The sequence below is a fragment of the Cynocephalus volans genome, chromosome 3 (genome assembly GCF_027409185.1).
Source record: "Cynocephalus volans isolate mCynVol1 chromosome 3, mCynVol1.pri, whole genome shotgun sequence".
NCBI classification, from domain to species: domain Eukaryota; kingdom Metazoa; phylum Chordata; class Mammalia; order Dermoptera; family Cynocephalidae; genus Cynocephalus; species Cynocephalus volans.
This window is the reverse complement of record NC_084462.1, coordinates 54,371,782-54,390,381: the sequence shown is the minus strand read 5'-3', so window position 1 is coordinate 54,390,381 and position 18,600 is coordinate 54,371,782.

Below are 18,600 nucleotides of genomic sequence, written 5' to 3'. Positions count from 1 at the left end.
GATACAACCATAGAGGGGTCTACAGAAATTGAGAAGATAATTTTAAAACAGTAGTGAAAATTAAGAAATTAAAGTGTGGGGGGGTTATGGCAAGCTGTAAGTAGAAAGTAAGTAAGAGACCAAGAAAAGGAAATGAAAATTATGTCTTTTGTGACACCCTTAATGCATTCTCTGACAGTTTCAAAATTCACTTCCCAACACTATAAATTTTTGTCCAAAGGATCATCACAGGAATCAAAAAGTACCTGAAATGATTCCTTTATTTCTAAAGCGTGGGAATCTACTTTCATAAAAATGTTTTTGTTTGGGATAGTTACTGCTTATGAAAACCATCAAGAGCAAAGCAGAAGCCAGACACTATTATGCTAGTATTTGGGGAATTTGTTGACTTTTTTTCTGACATTTTCTGGCCCTCTGGCTGCCCATACCTTCCGTTCCATTGACTCCAACTTTACAGGTTCCTGTGCCATGCTTAAGAGTGTGAGTGTCTGTTTGAATGTACCAGATCTTCCTAGAACTCAACTGCACCCACCCAAATACTTGACAGAATAAACAAGATCCCGATGAGAAGGCAGCAGGAAATTGTGGGCAGGAGACATCTGAAGGGATGCAGATAATGGGTTAAAATGTAAGCTCTACCACTTGTTAGCTCTGATACTCAGCAAATTACTTAAGTTCTTTCAGCTATCCTTGGGCTCCTCATGTGTAAAATGGAAATAATAATGTTTAATCCCTAGTCACTGTAAAAATTATATATGTTAATGTTTGCAAAGTGCCACCAACACAAAGTAGAGATGAGGTAAATGGCAGTGGCTCTCATCACCACCACACCCACCCCTGTCAACTTGCTGAATATTCAGAATAAACTCAGACCCTACCTATCGTTCTCTTCCCAGTAGCATAAATATGTACAGTCAGTATTTCTAAGGGTAGAGTTCCATGGACCACTAGTGTCCCTGTAATTGGTATTCTTCGAATACAGAGGTGATAAAATGTGCAGCTTTCCTTGTGCTTTCTTGACCATGAAGATTTGTGTCAATCAGAATGTGCATATTCCCCAGGATACAGTTTGTGGAATATTAGAACGGTGGCCTAAACTCTGCACTTTGGGATCAGACAGACTGGGTTGTAATCTTGGCTCCACCACTTAACAGCTGCATATCCTTGTCTTTGAGTCTGGTTTTGTAATTGTAAAATGGGATAATCATAGTGTCTACTTTGTTGTTGGTGATGGTATAGTGAGGTTTTGTAAAATACAGTAAGTGAAGTACCTAACTAGTGTCTTGGTGCTTGTTCAACAAATAGTCATTGTCAAGATAATAATAATTATTATTAGTACCAAGAACTGAAACTCGATAGACATTTCTGAGGGCCTTGAGAAATAAATAGAAATGAACATTGATTTAAACATTGCATTTGCAATAGGAGGCAAGAGAGTTAGTTGTGGGGGTGGCAAGGTCTGGGAAAGGGAGGAGTGTCTTCTCCAGCAATATAGTGGCAGATGGGTCCCTACTCCTGCGGGCAGGCTGGGCTCTGGACCCTTTCCGCATCAGCCTGCCTGCCTGCCTACCTGCCTGCCTGGAAAGCTAACTCCCACTTTCTGCTCACATTCCACGTTCAGTTCCTCTGTAGCAGAACTGAAGTCCCACTCTACAGCAAGCTTCCTTTGCGGACCTGGCTTTTCCCCAGACGGGCCCCCAGGTCTGGATTAGGCCAGGGAGGTGTTCCTGTAACTCTTCTAAGTTAAAGCAGCTTGAGGCTACATCTGAAGTGGTTTATTCTGCAGTAATTAAGTAGAAAATATTCTTTGATCCTCATCTGAGTCCTTGTTTTTGTTCCTCTATTAATTCCAAGTATAAAAGGGAGAAGTAGTGAGATTAATTGGCATCACCATATGTCCAATAGTATTTCATTCTAAGGCCAAACGACTCTTGGTCTGCAAACTGTGTTTTCATCATGGATGGTAGTCGATCATTACATCAATGATTCTTGCAATCTCTAAAACTTGATTATGCATTGGGAATCTGGGGTATAGCTACTGGATTTGACACAATTCTGGGCCTTCCTTTGCAAGCGGCATGTCTGCCAGTCTTGCCTACAGAGAGCCATTGCTTTCTAATAACGAGTCCCTCTACTGAGCTCCATGCCACCTGTCACACTGTCAGTTCTGCCCCAGGATACAATTTCACCTTGTTTGTTATGCAAGCTCTGGACAGTGGCTGGACATCAAAGGCCATGGATTTTGTCTCTGGGACCTTTGATTTTCAGACTGTGAGTGTATGTGGAAACTTCAGTTTACATAGCACAATATTAGCCTCTGGTCAAAATTGCATTGGCTATTCTGCATGACTGATAGCTTGGTTCCTTCCTGAGAGAAGTTAGTCCTATTTATTTTTCATTGAGGCAGATTTACCCCAATCTTACCTCTTCTTTCTTCTTTCCCTCTGTGGGGACAGGCCAGTGAGAGAACATCAGCCTCAGGAGGAGTGATAAGAATGTAAAATGTACTCTCACAAGGAATCCTCAGGCACAAGAAGTGGGGAGGCCCCGGAATGGTTTAATTGTATCCTTACGGTGTTGCCGTTTTTTGCCACATTGTGGGTCCAATATTTTGGCCTCTGTTGATGTGAGATGTTTGATTGGAAGGCAGTAGTGTGGGGGCTTGGCAGCAGGGTCAGATGAGGGAGACTTTGTTGGTGGAGAACAGAGTCAATGCAAGCCTTGGGTGGGGCAAAGTGAAGGACTTGTGGGTCCTGGTGGATTATGGGGATACCCACTTGTATTATTTGGTAGACCTCAGCAACTTTCCAGAGTGATGGGCTTTCTAGGCTAGAGGGAAGTTTCTGGGTTGTGCTGATAACTTTTGTTCTATCCATCCAAGGGGCTGTGAGAAGACTGCATGCAGCAGTTGAGCCAAACTGAAAGGTGAAAACAATTGAAAATCTAAAGAAGTCAATGAAATTGACTAATAAAGCACTTTAGCATTGTATAGGGACCTGCGAGAGTGGAAGCTATTGTTTCTAGAACTACTGCAAGACCATGCTGTCTGCATGAGTAGGACCTGGGCAGAAGTCAGGGAATCTGGGCTTGTTCTAACCCAGGTTTCCTGTGCTGTTATTTTCTTGGTCTCCTTAAGGCTGACCACGGACAGGCAAGACACACAGCCAGGAAAAGGATGAACCTGCCCACCTGGCCAAGTTGCTGGACATGAGGTGATGTGTGCTGGTGTCATCATTGTTTCCTGTCTAGAGCCTGATGGTGACAGGCTGGTGTTTGGGCCATGCTCTTATTACGTAGATGATATAGATCAGGATGGAATGACATTGGCAGAATTGTGATTGAAGAAAGCACAATAATAAGACCATCAATATAATAAAGTGAAGAGAGCAGTATCAGTCAATGGCCTGGAAACTCAAGAAATTTAAGGAGCATCCAGGCTCAATGAGCTGTAACTGCTCAGAATGTTTGGGCTGATGGAAGTCAGTCAGCCACCAGGGTGAGATCTCCCAGAATAGCACAGAAATTGGAAGTAGAAATGGATAAGAGCAGAAAGCATGGTTCTTTTGAAACCACAAAATTAAAAGCTGAAACAACCATCCACTGAATGTCAACATATCTGTGTGTTACAGTTGAGTATTACGAATTGACAGCCAGACTAACAGCAGCATGTATGAGGTCAGAAGTGTGCCATGTGCAAGGACATCCCTGCAGACTGCATCTGGAATAAATTATATTAAGTCCAGGACTTTAAGACAACCAGAAGTCATACCAGAAGGTGAATACAAATAATAATATTATGGACTGTTTATTGAGCACTTACTCACCATGTGCCTGGCATTTGTTTTATACTCATAGTAATCTTCAAGCAGCTACGGAATGTGGTAATCTTAGCATCACATCAAAGAGGTTAGTTACCTTCCCAGTAACAGTGGCAGTGCCGTGTTTTGAAACCAGATTTATTTGGCCTCAAAGCCTGGGTTTTCACCATGGATCATTTTATCTCTGCACAAGCCAGTCTGTTAGTACAGCAGAAAATGATTGCATCTGCCTTCTGGAGAGAGCGCGATTGGAGGTGTGATTGGGTAATACATGACAGAACTTACATTTCATAGATAAAGTGGTATCTGTCAGGTGCTGCTGGCCCCTTGGCTCTTCTTGGCTATGACTCACTAAGGCTTGTGATTCTCAGAATCGGGCCCCTGAGTTGCCACATCACTCCTGACTGGAGAAAGAACACCAACAGCCTCTTCCATCTGTAAGTTATGTCTTGAATTAATTTGGCTGCCTTAAGACTCAGATTCCCTCATTCTGTAGCAGGTCCGGGGCACCCACATACCTACTGAGCTACATCCGCCCTACATACTCATTTATTTTTCATGACAAGGATTCCATGTTTTCCTTTATAATTTCCTGTGAGTCCTGATCAAACCTGATGCACTCTTGCTGGGAGATTTGTGGTGAGCAAAATGACGGCCCCAAACCACCCTGCTGTAGTCTACCTAACTGTGGCTACTTCTGCTGCCTAAACTCTTGTGCCTGTCCCACCATGGCAACTATGTGTTGTGACTGAAATAGGGCAGCCCAATCTTTGAAAGATAACATGGTTATTTAATATCTATGACAGCATGCAACTTACTTTATCTGAGTCTCGGTTTCCTCATCTGTAAAATGGGGATAAGATAGCACTTGCCACTAGAATTTATTGAGCAGCTGATATGTGCTAGAAGCTGTCTTTTGTACATTATCACATTCAACCTTGCAGTGACCCTAAATTCTAGTGCCTTTCTTTCTTCTTGAGTGAAGTAAGAGGAGTCTTCCATTCTGATGCCCCTTCTGATAAAGGCAGAAGTTTACCATGTTCTTTGGTTATTGTGCATTAGGTTATCCAACCACTCTATCAAAGACTATCTGACATAATTGAGTTGTTCTCTGTAGGTGCTCTCTTTACCAGTTCCAGATTCCTCCCTTTTCTCATCAGCTATGTTGTTGAGAAACCAGGGTATCTCACAATCTATTGATATATGTGATTTCTAGGTTGTGTAGCAAGATGACCAAACTTATATCACCATGAACAGAAGAGACTGAATCCTATCCACACAAGGATATGCAGTAGAATGGAACCTGCTTTGCAGTGGCTATTTGCTGTATTTATGAAAAGAGACCTGTGATTGGTCACTTCATTTGGAACATGGAGCTAGTAGAGCCATCTCATACCTGTTTGAACAGGTTTGCTTTCCTGTCTTATGGTTAAGTCACGAGCTCCACCTGTAACCGCAGCAAGCTCTTCAAGAGATGTGCAATGCCAATCCTCAGGCAGCAAAAGGCTGGGACTGACACCAGTAAATGCCCCCACTCTGAGTTTAGTTCCATTTTATAAATGCTCAGTCAGTACCTACATTGTGCAGGCAAGTGTACTAAATACTTGGGTGTAGGATGAATAAAGAATGTCCTTACCCTCAGGAAGTCTACACTCTAGTGCAAGGGTCAGCAAACCTTTTCTCTAAAGGGCCATTTAGTAAATCTTTTAGATTTTGTGGGTCAAGAGGCCACATATGGTCTGTGTTTTAACTACTCACTTCTGTAGTTGGAGACAAGATACAAATGACAGAACACGGCTGTGTCCACAGCTGCACAAACAGGCAGTGGCTGAATGGGCTGTAGTTTGCTGACCTCTGCTCTAGTGGGAGAAATAAACATGTACACAAAAAAATGTAAAATGATATGGAACAATAGAGGTATAATAGCAACATGGAGAAGGAGGCTTGGAGACGATGCTCCTTTAGTCTTCAGCAGGGTACCTCAAACTTGGTATGCTGACATTTTGGACCAGATAGTTCTTTGCTTTGAAAGCCTGCCCTGCCAATTGTGAGATGTTTAGCAGCATCTGTAAGCTTTGCTAAGTAGATGCTAGTAGCAACCCCACAATGAAAAATATCTCCAGCAACTGTCAAATATCACTAGAGGAGAAAATCACCCCCAGCTGAGAACCACTGGTCTAGAGCCCAGAATTACAGTGGCAAGAGAAGTGAGGTAAATTTTTATCAAGAAGGTGACCCCTAATTAACGTTTTGGATAATGAATAAGAATTGGTTATGTGAATAAAATACGTGTGTGGAGAGTAGAAAACTTAAAGCAAAGGGCACAGGTATGCTAAAGCAAATAGATTTGAAATAATATTCTCTGGTGAGGGATAACAAGCCATTAGATGTTGTTGGGTCAGTGTATGCATGTGTGCGAGCATGTGGGTGGGTGTGTGTGCGTGTGTGTATATGAAGAGGTTAGAGCCTGAGGTGAGAGATGAAGACAGAAAGTTATACAGGCAGCATATCACAAAGGTCCTTGTGTGCTGGGCTGAGGAAATTAGCAGTTATTTAGCAAATAATGACGACCATGAATCATAATATTTTGAAAGATAGTGGATCATTTGTGAAGAGTAACTTACATGGCAGGATACAGGCTCTGCCAGAAGGCATATTCGTAATTAGCAGAGCTGCTACCTTGGCTGCCCTAGATTAAAGCACAGGAGACATGGCAAGCTTGTGTATCCCCAGCGAGTACCCAAGTGTGAGCCAATAAATGAATTTAAATAAGATTATAAGAATGAATCAAATGTGCTCACAAACAGCTGCTCTACGATGTGCTAGGACAGATTTTATCATTCTTTGCTGCTGACAAGATATTCCTGTGCTTGATAAACTTAATAAAACAGTGGAGGCTACTGATATTGTTGTATGATGAAGCACAAGACTTCCCAGAACATACACAGAGAATAAAAATAAGTGTTCATGACTGAGAGTGAAGAAAAACAGCCAGGGGTCATTCATTGGCATGGCAGACACATTCCACTCCAATGCACTGACGTAAACCTACATGGATGGCTTATTTCCAGGGGCTGAAGGGTCCTAGTATATTACTCAAATCCTGGATGGGAAGGGGAGCAAGACTTACTGTATTTTTTAAGCCATGCTGTTTTGGGGAATGCCCAGTAAACTTTTATTACCCTTGCTTTATCAGAGGGCAACCAGAAGCTTGGGTGGGTGAAGTGTGACTTGATCAGGTTAGCATTTTAGGTAAGACTAAGAACAAATGCCCGTTGGTAAATGCATTTTATTTTTCTTTTAAACATTTTGTTTGAAAAGTTTTCAAAGTTAGTGGACCCTCATGTACCCAGCAACAATTATTAAGATTTCATCAATCTTTTCTTTTTTTTTTTTCTGGATTAATTTTAAGCACATAGCGAACTCCACGTTACTTCATTTACATGCTCTTCAGAGGTTAGTGCACTCTAAAAGATGCCCTTTCTATGACGCTTACCCTGTCCTTCAAGAAGGGGACAAATGAAGCAGTGTCCATTTTTTTAAAAACTTAGTTTTCTTATCTCTTATTTTAAAAATGAACCTACAGTTTCTTTTATTGAATTTAACACGATTCAACAGACATTGGTTGGATTTCTACTATGGCCAGGAACTATGGGTAATTAGAAAACAAATATCAATCATTTACTATCCTTGACCTTAACTCCACAGTTAAAAGCTAGGAAGATATAGATAGATAGATAGATAGATAGATAGATAGATAGATAGATAGATAGATAGATAGATAGATAGATAGATAGGAAGAAAAATATGGTTTGGAGAATGGTTTTTCAAGTCCAGCAGACCTCGGTCCTACTTGTGACTCTTGCTGGTTGTGTGATTGTTGTTATTTATCTTGACTGCTTCCAGTCTCATATTTCTCAGATCTAAAATGAGGCCATGTATCAGTTATCTATTGACACAATAATACTTCAAAACCAACCACCTGAGACTCCATGCCTTAAAGCAATAAGCATTTGTTTTGCTCATGAGTTTGCAGTTCAGGAAATTAAGTGAGACTTTGCCAGACAATTATTTTGTTATTCTCTGGATTCAGTTACATATCTGGGAGTTGGCTGTACACTTTGCTAGGGTGGTCTCAACTCTGACTATTGTGACAAATCAGTTCTTCTCCAACCTAGTCCATCACAGGATCCTTATAGGACTTGTTGAATGGGATCATTATGGGGATTAAGTGAAATAGCATTCATGTAAGTAAATTCATGTTAGGTTAGTAAAGGGTAAACTCAGAATAGGGTTTGGCATATTGTAAGTACTCAGTAGAAGTTAGCTATTAGTTATCATTATTAAAATTACAGTCATATTATTGTTAACACTCCCAACTAATAATAATTGAGGGGAAACAAAGTGCTATAGGAACATTGAACAGGGAGAGACTCGTTCTGATCTGGGATGGAGCGGAAGGTGGGTAAGTGAAACAGCATTTGAACAAGACCTTGAGGGACAGGATTTTGAGTTTGGAACAAAATAACAAACAAACAAAAAATACAGACATTCTTACAAAAGCTCATATATTAGTTAGGGTTGGCCTTGCTAGGCATTTGACCACCTGAAGTGAATTGAAGGACTCCAAGAAGCTTCCCATCTTCTCAATATCTCTTCCATTGGTCTATAATCTTTAAAATTCCTCCCGGAAGAATGATTTTTCTGGGTAAGGCAATACCATCATCCCAACAATACTTGGTGTTGACCCATCATGGTTCTTGGTAGCAGTGGTATGAAGCATAGTCCTTTGGAAGAAGGAGCCAGGGCAGTGGTGGTAGGTCTGAGTCATGTGATGCTGCTGCCCTTAGGGGGACAGGCTCTGAGTAGCTCCCACAGAGGGAGTGAACTCTCCATGGCACTGAAATGTTGGGCCTGTGTGGAGAATGCTGATAAAGAGTGAGAGCGCTCTGTTATAATGACCATCTTAGACTGGACTTTCCAAAAAGCAGATCTTGAGATTTCATGCATGTGGTTGATTTAGCATGTGATATCATGAAACGCTGGTAGGGTAAGTGAGACAGGAAAGGGAAGGCAGCTATTACAGGGGTATTAGTGAATACGATACTGCAGTGAGCAACTGGGGCTCAGTCCCAACAGGGAGATGACATAGGGTGTGCCTCACACCTGTCCTGCCCAGGCGTGAGGAAGCAGGGGTAATTATCCAACAGTTCCAGCCCATCAGTGGTGGAGGGCTGCTTTCAGGGGCATTAGCCCCCTGGCCCTTCCATCTTGTCCTTAGCACAGTCCAAGTATATTCCAGTGGCCAAAGAAAGCCCCATGACAAACTGTGCCCCATGTGTGCAGTATGAAGCCTTTAAGCACAGGGACCATGAGAGTGAAGGGGTGTGTGTGTGGCCCCACCAGCAAGTCCTTCAGCGACTGCAGGTGGGATTTCAGTGTTCTGTAAACCAGCTTTCTTCACAGGCTGGTCTTTTTCTTCTGCACTGTTTCTCATAAGCTATGCTTTATATTCCAGAGATGTAAAATGTGGTATAGAGGAATTGTGTAGATATCCTCTTATGCTTTTAAAAGCGAATGCTAAACATTTCCTGTCATCTGCTGCAGCAAAAGAGGGAGGGAATGTAAGCCGAGGCAGGGGGAGGTGTGAATATGACAGTAAACTTTAAGGGCTTATTTTTTTCTCAAACACTGAAGTTTTTGATTATGACTGAAAGGCATAACTAGGTGTGAAGTGTAAGCAGAAACTGTTAAAAAAATAATCAGTCCTCTTTAAATAGACTCACATTCTTGTGATCTCCATTTTTATTGGTTTTAGACTTACTCTACAATATAAATCATTAGAATTATATCTCAAGTGGATCAATCTACTTACAAAATATCTAGAGGCAGCAGTGTATGTGCAAGGAGTGTGGGTAGGGGAGACAGAGGGGGCATAAGAACTTTTTCCAATGAGACTCTCTCAGCCCTAATCCAATCTATCCACTTGAAAAGCAAGAAAAAATCCTACAGAAATCATTGAATATCAAAACAAGGGATTTGTTTGCAGGGGCAAGGGATAAAGTATGAATCCATATAAAACACATGACAGATGTTAAGAATGACAGACTAAAAATAATCTCTTTGTCATCTATTGTCTGTTGTGCTGTCTTCCTTTGTACCAGTCTGGGTATTCTCCCCCTAGGGAAAGAAGACAGAGATTCATCACTATGAACATAAGCTGGGAGGCCATGGGACAGCCAAAGGGCAAAGGATTGTAACCACACTATCACCTTAGCACTTTACATTTTGCATCATTTCAAAACTGTGTTAAGGGGTGCAGGCAGAATTCATTGTGCCATGCCTACAAGCAATGAATGTACATCTACTCCCATTCCTGGGGAACTCACAGCCTGATATCTTAAGGGAACCATTCACTGATTAATTTCATCCCTGTGTAGTGTGGAAACAACAGGGAGCAAGGCACAGTCCTTTTCCTCGAGAAAAGTTTGACACCTGGCACTGTGATCGCTATGTGATGGCTAGCCTAAGATGCAATTCTGAGTCTATGGGCAGGGCAATCCATTTGAAGTGCTGGTCCTGCAGTGGTGATGGGATAACATTGATCAATACAATTTTCTCATCCTGCTTTATGATGTGATCCATCACTGTGTCCCAGAGTACAGCAAGCAGGTTCAGATTACTGACTGGCTCTTGTGGGGTGGGGATGGTAACAGGGAGTCAGGGTGATAGATGTTTTGAAGTTCTGGCAGATGGGCAAAATGATAGGCCAATCTGTCCACTGATAGTAGTGACCCAACGACCAAGCTGGAACTTTACAGGAGGTTTATGAAAGCTGGTCAAGGAGAGAGACACAAGCAAGGCAGGTACACATTCTTCAGAGAGAAATTACTAAATGAGACAGGCTGTGGAACCAGTGACTCATCTGAACTGGGTTGCATTGGGGTAGGGTTTTGGATGAAGTAACAGGGTAATGATGGGAAATGATGGAATGCCAGGTGGGGAACAGTGCCAAGCCCAATATTAGCCACACAATATCATAATTCAGGGCCATTTTTCCCTAAAGGAAACCTGGCACACAATACTAAATAAAATCAATAGGGGGTTGTAGGTAGGGAGGAGGCCAACACGTTTTTAGCCTTCCTGTGTCAAGCATCACTTAGTAAGGAAGTGAAGAGGAGGACTTGCTACTGTGGGCCAGAACCCCTGCTCAGAGCCTTGTTTATAACCTCACTTGTTCCTTCCAAAAGCCCTGCAAGGTAGGCTTTCTTAATTCCATTTTCAATGAGAAAATTGAGAGACTATGTGACTGTTCTTAGGACACTGCTAACAGGTGGCAGGGCTGGGGTGAGAATCTAGGTTTTTCTTATGTTAAATATCCTGATATTTCTACACCATTGTACTGTTTGATAGTAAAGACCATGAACCCAAAGGTAGGAAAACAGGTGGGCGAACTGTCGGATGATGCGGAAGAACAAGGCAAGGAATTCTAGGTGATATGGAAGCATGTAGTGGGGAGAGGGAGAAGGCTTATATTAGGGGTTTTGGGCCTTACCAGAATCATCATCTTCTAAGCGATGAAGCTGCCTGGCCACAAACCAACCTCAACACAATTTCATACAAAACTTGAAGCCGTTACTAGTGTCACAAAATGTAAAGAGGTTGGATGGAGAGTTTGTGTGGGTTGAATCAAGTTATACCATCCCAGTTACAACTATGGGCCCTGCTTGCCTTTGCATATGGTATAAGCAGATTGCCATGGTTGACAGGTAGCCAGAAGAATTTTTCACCCAGAGATGCTCCCTCACCTCCAGAGCTGTGCCAATAGAATGTGTTAAATTATACGACCGTCTGGTGCACAGTAATACTATTCCCATTTTATAGATGATACTCATCACAGCAGTAGTTGCCCAATAAGTGAAAAACAACCTCAATGCTCAACATTAGAGGAGAGATAAGTGGTTCAAATTCATTCATATAATTGGGTCAGTCATTTATTAAAGTACTATTTACCAGGAGTGTCTATTTTTAACAATGTAAGAAAACATGTATGCTGTAAAAACAAATGAAAACTGGTTTTGTTTCCTATAGGCAATAGAAGACATTAGGCACAATCAACTCATCAAGCACCAAGAATGTATTAGGTGTCTTTGCAAATGTTATATTACCTCAATCCCCACAGTAACGCCGTGTCTTAGGTATTATCATCAGTATTATTCAGAAAAGGAAACCGAGGCTTATTCTTTTAAGTGTTGTTCCCAAGTTCACACCATGAGTAGCGGGGCCAGTAATGACACCAATCTTGCCTCCTGACCTCCAGGCCTCCAGATAGACTGTTTCTGTGTGAGAAGAGGCAGCAGGTTCCCTGAGTTTGGAATGGCAGGTCACCTTGGTAATGTGGTAAGAACTTCGTCATGAAGAATTATAAACAAAACGGGGGTCTTATATTTATTTTACCCTGATTTTTGTATTTATTCCTATCATTTTATTATCTGATTAAAACTTGCAATTCTTCCTTTATGAATTCTGCCCTTTGAAAACAATATTTCTTTTCTTTCTTGTTTTATTGCTACGTTGGCCATAAACCCTCCTGGTTCCTTTTCATCAGTTCCCATGCCTCCCATCCTAAATCAGTCCTGGGCTAGATTTCCTCAAGGAATGGGGAAACCTATTATTTTACCCCTCCGCTGTTGTCAGAACCTTTTACTTGTCACTTGTGACTATATAATACAGTAGTCCCCTCTTATTCACTGTTTTGCTTTCTGTGGTTTCAGTTACTCACAGTCAAGCACAGTCTGAAAATATTAAATGGGAAATTCCAGAAATAAACAATTCAGAAGTTTTAAATGAGTAGCACGATGAAATCTCCCATCAATCCTCTATGTCCTGTGCTGGATGTGAATCATGCCTTGTCTGGTGTATCCATGCTGTATATGTTACTTGCCCATTAGTCAGTTATCAGAACATCGGTTGCAGTACCACAGGGCTTGTGTACAAGTAACCCTTATTTTACTTAATAATGCCCCAAAGTGTAAGAGTAGTGATACTGCATATTGTTATAATAATTCTTTTTTATTACTAGCTGTTGCTGATAATTTCTTACTGTGCCTAATTTATAAATTAAAGTTTATTGTAAGTATGTTTGTACAGGAAAAACATAGTGATACATGATGTCCTCAGTTTCCCTGGGCTCGGGTTTCAGGACATGCCTTTGAGTTTCCTGCCTCTTCCTGGGTTCTCAGGCCCCTTCCTCTGAGCTCTCCCCTGGAGGAAAGCTACTGTTGCCAGTTAGACCTAGTTTTAGCACCAACACAGAGAAAATGAGACAACAGGGGGCTGGCTTATGCAAATCCAGTGGCTGGGCATGCTTAATAGAGAGCACAGAGCATTCTGGGGCATACTACTGGGAACCACCCCCTTAATTGAATATTCACTAGATAGAGAAATTATAAAAGTTGAATCCCAGGTGAAGGGGTTGTTGCTGTTCACTTTCTTGGTGGCAACTGGCACTTTGCAGGCTGAGGTGTGTATACTTTACTTTGTATCTATCTTGCTTTCAGCAAGTAGCTGCTCATTCTCTTGAGCCATCTTGCACTTTGTACTAAATTTTAAGTATGTTTTTCTGGCTTTTGTGTTAGACTTGATGTCTGTACAGAACTTGCTTTTGTGTTAAACTTGGTGTGGGCCCCACTCAGTCTCTGGAGCTATGCTGCACTCTCTCTGTAGAACCTGTATTTCTAATCAATTATATTAAACTTGTTCTCACCGTCTACTGTGACTCTGCCCTTGAATTCTTTCCTGTGGTGGGGTCAAAAGCCTGGTAAGAGGACTGGGTGGGTTGCGGCCGACTATCGGGCCCCCTGGACCCTACCACTGACATCAATAGATAAAGAGAGTTTGGTACTACCTGCCATTTCAGGCATCCGCTGGGGGTCTTGGAACATATCACCCGCAAATAAAGGAGGACTACTGTAGTAGATAAAAACTGGTTAGGTTTCTAATAAGCAATAGAAGATAAGGGGCAGAATCAAAAAACAAGAAACACTACTTGTTTAGATATTACTGCTATGGGCTATAATAGTAGTAAATAAACTAGTAATAATTATTACTAAAATACACAATAAAATATTAAATAATAAACATATTCTAAATACCAAAATAATACTAAATATACTAAAAGAATACTAATGTATAATAAATAATACTAAATACTAAAATATAGAATAAATATTACAAAAATAGCAAAAATAATGGCTTAATTTATGTGATGTTATATAATTTATAAAGCAATTTTACGTATAAGATATCATCTTGATATGCTGTTTTGGATGTAGGCAGGACTGTTTTACACCCCAGTCAAAGACACTTTGGAAAAAAATTCTAAAATATCTTCTTTTAGGCTAATTTTACAGTAAGATGAATATACTGTATAATAGAAAAAGTAAGAGCCTTTGATGATTAATCCATTCTGGATATTGCTGAATTTATACCCAGGAAATTAAATGAAGGTGACAAACATGCCTTGGGGACCGTGTTAGGTGCCAATGGAGATATGAAGATGAACAAGCCATGGGCAGTGCCTGCAAGGAGCCTTGTCTTCTGGGAGAGAGGATGCTTCAGCTCCTGGAGAGAAAGATAATTATAAATGATTTGAGTGATAGTTCAAGCCTGGTCTAGATGAGATATCTCAGGGGAATGCACGAAATTGATTGATCACCAGAGACGTTCGGGCGAGGGTGAGATGATTGAATTTGACTGTACTAGTTAGGAAGCCTTCACTGAGGAGTCCCATGTTCTCCTGGCAGAGACATTAGCGTATGCTCCCTTTGCTGGGGTCTGACAGGCCAGAGTTCAAGTCTGGTGAATCACTTATTGATCTCCAAGCCTCACTTGCTCACGTCTTAAATGACAATGAAGAAGTGGGGAGGAAAGTGAGACTGCTCGCATATGGCATGGGGCTGCATCATGGTAGACCCTCAATATGTGCTGTGGTAGACCTTCAATAGGTGCCGTGGTGGACCCTCCATATGTGTTGAAGTCCTTTCCCTCATTGATCCCTCTTCAGGCAGAGCCATGTAAGCAGGAAAATAAGAGTAAAAGCTCCACAAATCACATAAAGACATCCTACTATATGGTTATTTGGGCTGGACTATTCTGTTTAGGTTTTTGTTTTCTGTAACCTGGAAAGATCCTGAAGGGAGCAGAAGGAGGTAATGAAGGATATTGTCTGGCAGTTTCCTGGTCTGCATGTGATGTGACTGCTTGTGAGCATTTACTTGCATGAAGGGAAGGGGAAGTGTAGGGGGAAGGTGATGAGCAGGCCCCTGAGGGAGGGGCTCCTAGAGGATGCCTGGTTTCTGCCCCCAGCCTGGGTCCACAGACTGGTGTCTGAGCCTTGTGGAAAGGGGTGCTGGTAGAAGCCAAAGGAGCTGTTTTTGATGGGTACTGTGAATTATGGAAAGGGGGGCATCACGATCTTTACTACTCAGGGACTTTCTAAGTGTGCTTGACTTGATGATACAACAAGAAGCCTTCTAGCTTCTGTTTGCATCCAACGCCATGCACATCTGGTGTCCTGAGGACTCCAGGGAGAGGTATTCAGGTGGCTATAGCACCTGATGTGAAAGTTGGGCCTCACACATATCTGGGGGAGCAGCTGTCCTTCTGGCAGAAGTGGACAAAAGGAGGATGCTGGGGAGGCACAAGGAGAATGTTAGGCCCAAATGAGATTACTTTGAGGTGTGCTTTCCAGGGTGCCAAGGACCAGTGGATTAAGATTTTTGTTATTATGGCTCCATTTTATCCCACAAGTAGATGATGTGTGGGCAAATCAGATCCCCAGTCTACAGTGGGATAAATAAAGGCCCAGGCAGACCCCAGCCACCCCTCCATCCAGTCCTCACTCCCACAGCACACATATGCAGGCACATGCATTTTGCTGGTCCATAGCCTGGAGATGTGGGGAATAGTCTCCAGGTGCTGGTTTTCCAGGTCCTGTGAGGTAAACAGGCCATGGCTGCCAGATGCTACAAACAGCAACATCCTTGGTTCCAGGAAGGAAAAAAAAAAAAAAAAATCTCTACACTATATTTATTTTGAAAAAAGTTTAGTAACCTCAAAACAAGTCAAGGAAGGCAGATGCTGCTAAAATGGTAATGAAAGGCAGCCGTCTTTCCTTCCCTTTATTTAAATTCTTTTTCTTTTCTCTTTCATTTTTGGTCAAAATAACACATACTTATTATAAGTAATTTTAAAATACAGAAATTATAGAATCAAACCAGTGAAAGATGTCATAAGCCCTAGAAAATGGCATTTTGATGTACATATTTTGACTCAAATATAACTCCGCATAATATTTTACACAGTAATGTCATACTGTTGTGTAATCTGTTTTTTCCCCACTCTCCAGTATTACAGAATATTCCCATGTCATAAATATAAATCTATGTAATTTTAATGGAAGTTTCTTATTTCATTTTATATGTATACACTATAATTTGTTTAACCAATCCTAATATTATAATAGAAAACATTTAGTGAGCCTCATACAATTTTTTAGATTCTGGTCAAAGATGAGATGAACATCCTTGGGAAAACTTCTTTTAGCTCTCGTTTGACTATTGTATTATGCTATAGTCCTAGAGGAAGGATTGCTGAGTCAAAGGGCATGCACATGTCTCAGGCCTTGGCTATGTGGCAATGGTTTTAATCTGTGGCCCACAGACATTCAAAAGAGATGTCTGGAGACCACTCCAGGATACTTTAGCAGGAAAGTCTGAGTGGTCAAAGCTTCAGGTTCTCTACGTCATCTCAACCCAAGTAAGCTCCAGCGTATCAGTTTTACAGATTGAGCTGCATGTAAGATGTTGTGTGGAGAAATAATTTCTTGGTTTAAAAATATGTTTATAGGGTTTGAAAACCATAGGTAAAGTCATATTACAAATGATGGCAATTTGGTGACACAAGTTGGCTGACTAAATACATGCTTGCTTCAATCACTGTGTCTTTGGTATGTTGTTGATTTTCCAGTGACTCAGGGAAATTATGGTCTTAACTATCATAATAATGGTGATGATTTTCATTGAGATAAGAGGCAAAAATTAAACTATCTTTAATCAAGAGCTGAGAAAATGCCTGTGAAGCAAAGATTGGAGAAACTTCCAAGAAAAACACTATAAATTTCAAATTCCCAAGTAACTGATAGCATCTTGCTCCAGTCAGTAGGGGAAACAGCAGTCACCGCTCCTACCTCCCTCCTTTCTTTTCATCCCTTTTCCCCATTCCTGTACAAGCAAACATGCAAGTGCATGCTGATACACTCACACAGAACTTCATGGCCCATCCCTCAGGACAAATGGTCAACCTTATGTTGAGGGTCCACCTACCGTGAGACCACCAGGGAACTCCAGGGTATTTCTGCGATGAAACCAGAGCTCCCACCCAGCCCAGCCAGCCCTGGTTAGGGACTCAGCGTGGATCATCAGTGTTCCTGGCTTTTGCAGAAGGAAAGGCTTTTAGATCTTTAGTCAAAGTGAGGAAACAACAGTTCTGCCTAACTAGTCAGTTTTCCTAATGAGCTATTAGGAGCTGTTTTTGTGCTGAACATTCTGCCCTCATTATAACTGTGCTTCCCAGAAGCAAAGCTCTCTCTGTCCATTGTAATGAGCAGAACACTGGAGTGAAACACAGTTTTAATGAGTTACATATCCATGTAAAATGGAACAACTTGCATCTGACAGCACCTCAAAGTAAGGCTAATGCCGGTGGGTACATTGACATTAGTGGAGCCACCCATTTGGAGGTGACGTCTCTCATCAGCCAAAGTGGAAGAAAACAAAGGAGCTTCACCATAAACTGCGCCCTGACTGGTGGATGATAGGAAGATAGAGCTGGAAAATACCTTGATGTTAAAAGGAGAAAGATTTATTGTGACCTGGAGAAGTAGAAAGATTAAATAGTTCCAACTCATAGATGTGGTAGTATTTATGTTACTTTACAATACACAGTATTGGCACCTGCCCCAGAATATGCTGGAAGTAAAGGTAAACAGAGCAAGAGAGAAGGGATTCATTACCATAACGTAGCAAAGTGTGAATGGAGGTCAGATGGAGATGGAAGAGACTAATTGTGTGCTGGATTCGGTTTATAACAGCTTGTGAATGCTAATTGTTAAATTTTCAGGAATTTTGCAAGGTGGTTATTAGATAGAGCCCTTATTAACAATTAAATTATATAAATACAATTAAATATATTATATTGTAAACAAAGGTAATACTCAAAACTCATGACTTCCTAATTATTTTACTATGTTTTATTATTAACTATTCTCTTGAGGTTACTTATGTCCATTATATTTGTAAGGTAGGCAGATGGAAATATATAAGAGCTTGTCACTGCTCATCTCTTCCCAGCTCAATATTCCATGACTTTATGTTGGTAGTTTGAAATTAGCCATGATGGAAGTATTTACATCATAGAAATCAGTAAATGCTATAAGACAAGACTTGATTTATTGTTTTGTAGATTGTCTATCTACACTTAAGTAAGGGAAAGTGTTAATAATGCAGACTAAACTTAAAAGTGTGTCACTTGGGGGGGAGGGGGGAGGGAGAAGGGAGGGAGGTTTTGGTGATGGGGAGCAATAATCAGCCACAATGTATATCGACAAAATAAAATTAAAAAAAAAAAGTGTGTCACACCTTCAGCTCTTACATTGAGAATAGCACACAAATTTTGGATAAATATTCTTCCATCATGTGAAAACTATTTACTGATTCAGCCA